The sequence below is a fragment of the Otolemur garnettii genome, unplaced genomic scaffold, assembly GCF_000181295.1.
Source record: "Otolemur garnettii isolate 467f Iridium unplaced genomic scaffold, OtoGar3 scaffold00079, whole genome shotgun sequence".
In the NCBI taxonomy this organism is placed as follows: domain Eukaryota; kingdom Metazoa; phylum Chordata; class Mammalia; order Primates; family Galagidae; genus Otolemur; species Otolemur garnettii.
The window spans coordinates 7,200,246-7,203,300 of record NW_003852474.1 but is presented as its reverse complement, the minus strand read 5'-3'; positions in this window follow the sequence as shown (position 1 = coordinate 7,203,300).

The window sequence follows — 3,055 nt, the reverse complement described above, 5'->3', positions numbered from 1 at the left end:
GTCTGACTGCTTTCAGAATTTTCTCTTTCATCTTAACTTTGGTGAAGTTAATTATGATGTGTCTGGGGGATGTCTTGTTTAGGTTGAGTTGTGCTGGGGTTCTGAAACTATCTGCTATCTGAATTTCAGAATCTCTTGGCACATCTGGAAAGTTCTCTTTCATAATTTCATGAAGAAGAGCCTCTGTGTTTTATGAAGCAACTTCATCACTTTCAGGGATTCCTATAAGGCGAATATTAGTTTTCTTTGAATTATCCGAGAGCTCTCTGAGAGTGAGATTTGTTTTGCTCTCCATTTCTTTTGATCTTTGTGCTCCTGGGCTTCTTCAAAAGCTTTGTCTTCAAAATCAGAGATCCTTTCTTCTGCCTGTTGCACTCTGTTATGAAGGGATTCCACCTTGTCTTTCAGATCCTTGAGGGCTGCAACCTCTTATCTCAGTGTTTCAAAATCTTTGATCATTTTATCTTTGAAATTGTTGAATTCTTGAGACATCTTTTGAATAATTTCTTGAGATATCTTTTGAATAATTTCTTGAGAAATCTTTTGAATAATTTCTTGAACTCCTAATTCCTTCCTTTCTTCCATTCTGTTAATCTTATTTGCTATCCACATCCTGAACTTGATTTCTGACATCCCAGCCATTTGCTGTGGATGAGGTCTTCAATTGCATCTCCCCCATTTTCCCTTGGAAGAGTTGATCTACTCTGGTTATTTGTGTTGCCAGTGTTTTTCTGCTGATTCTGCCCCATGCTGAGTTTACCTTGTTTGGAGGCCTTATCAGAACAATTCAGTTGGTGGCTTCTTCTGGTTGCCCAGAGAGACAGGCAGAGTGTGTCTGTTGTCTTCTCCCAGTTCTTGGGTGCTGGGGCAACCAGGGTGCAGTGGAATGGCAGCAGTTGCACGGGAGTGTGCGTGGCCAGATTAGACCTTGTTCAGCCTGCCAGGGCGACTGGGGGGCAGGAGACTGGCAGCAGCCGGATCAGTCCTAGTTTGGCCCCTCCAGGGCAACTGGTGGAACAGGGGAACTGTAGTGGCTAGATCAGTCCTAGTTCAGCACCCTGGAGCAGACAGAGGGTGAGGGAATGGCAGCAGTAGTGCAGGGTAGGCGAGCAACCAGATCAGTCCTAGTTCAGCCCCGCCAGAGTAGCTGAGGGGAGTGGAGGACTCCTTCATCATCGCCTGTTGGATGCATGCAGCACTAGCAAGCCGATCTGTGCCCTCCCAGCGCAGGAGCCTGGAGCAGGAACTCCTCCACCTCTGTCTATGGGATGTACGTGGCTCTAGCAAACAGTTCTGGGCCTGCCCAGACTGGTAAACCCCTCCACCGCCACCTGCAGGGTGCGCGTGGCTCTAGCAAGCAGTTCTGGGCCCACCCAGCTTGGGTGCCTGGAGCAGGAAACTCCTCCCCTGGCCCCCATGGGGTGTGAGTGTCTCTAGCAAGATGTTTTGGGTCTACCTGGAATGGAGGAGTCCTCTGCCACTGCCGCAAGATGCCCACAGCACTAGCAAGCAGTTCTGGGCCTGCCCAGAGCAGGAGCCTGGGACAGGGATCTTCTCTGTCGCCCATGAGGCGTGTGTTGCTAGCAAGCAGTTTTGGGCCTGCCCTGCTCTGTAAGGGCAAAGGGACCCACATGGCAAATGGGTTAGCCTGGGAAGGTTAATACCTCCTTCCCCACCTTGCACCCAGTCACTTGTAATCCCCTAGGTCTGTGACCCTATTCACTCCAGTAGGCCACTGCTCCAGGAGTTTACAGCTGGCAAAATCAGCTAGAAATCTGAGTTTGGCAGGGGGGCCTTGCGTGTTTAAATTAGGCTTCTGTCTGGCTAGATTCCTCTGCAAGTCAGAGGTTGCATTCAGCTCTGGGCAGCAGACAAATAGCAGTTTACACTCAGGTGTCAATTGTAGCCTCTGCCTACCCACTGCCTTTGTCTCAGCTGTATTAGACCCTGAGGGCTGGTGCTTTACTTATGAAAGTTATCTGTGTTTTGCCTATGGCTGCTGTCCAGAATCTCTGTTTGCCCAGAGAGACGGGACTGGAATGGCGTCAGTTTGCAGCTCAGGATGCCACTGTTGCTGTATTGGCGTCCCCTGAGCCAATTTTCTTCTCCTCATGCCTGTGCCACAGTCAGCATAGAACAGCACCAGCCCTTTCCCCCTCACTTCTCTCAAGGAGATGCTCAAAAATCTGGATTCCATAGGTAACAAACCTCCAGACCTCAGAATGGGTGGGTGGGGACTCCCCGGAGTTCAATGTTGCAGGTGGAGAATATATACAGTTTTACAGTTTTATGCCTGCCCAGAGGGTGCCGTGGCATGCCAGCAGGGGTAGGAGGTCCAGTTTTTAGGGGGTCTCTCCCATGGGATAGAGTGGGAGGAAGTTTGAACTCTGCTCACTTATTTGCATGGAGTAAACTGTGAGCCCTAGTTTTGGGGAAGGGGACTCCTGTCCTCTTGGTGGGGGATTTTGTACCTTTTGGTTGTATTTTTGGGGTCTCAGCTTGCCTCAGGAAGAGTGAAGTGTGCTCTTCAATCTTCTCTCGGCTCTGCTCCAAACCATCAGCTAACTTGCTAAACTTCTGTCCTTTAAACCTCCTTCTGGATGGGAGCTTCCATAAAAAGTTGGCTGCAGTCCGCCATCTTGGCTCTGCCCTCGTAAATTGCCATTTTTATAATCATTTAAATTAATGAAGTCAGCTTTTAAAAATTTGTGGTTTACTGATGGTATAATAGCTAAACAGGGAAGTGAAATTGGTATTGTTTACTTTAAATCCTGATTTACAGATGCAAAAGCTGCTCAGTGCCCGTGGCTCAAGCAGCTAAGGCACCAGCCACATATACCTGAGCTGTTGGGTTTGAATCCAGCCTGGGCCCACCAAACAAAGATGACTACAACCAAAAAATAGCTGGGCATTGTGGCGGGTGCCTGTAGTCCCAGCTACTTGGGAGGTGAAGGCAGGAGAATCACTTGAGCCCAGGAGTTGGAGGTTGCTGTGAGCTTGAGGCTCTGTCTCAAAAAAAAAAAAAAAAAAAAAAAAACAGATGCAAAAGCAAGCT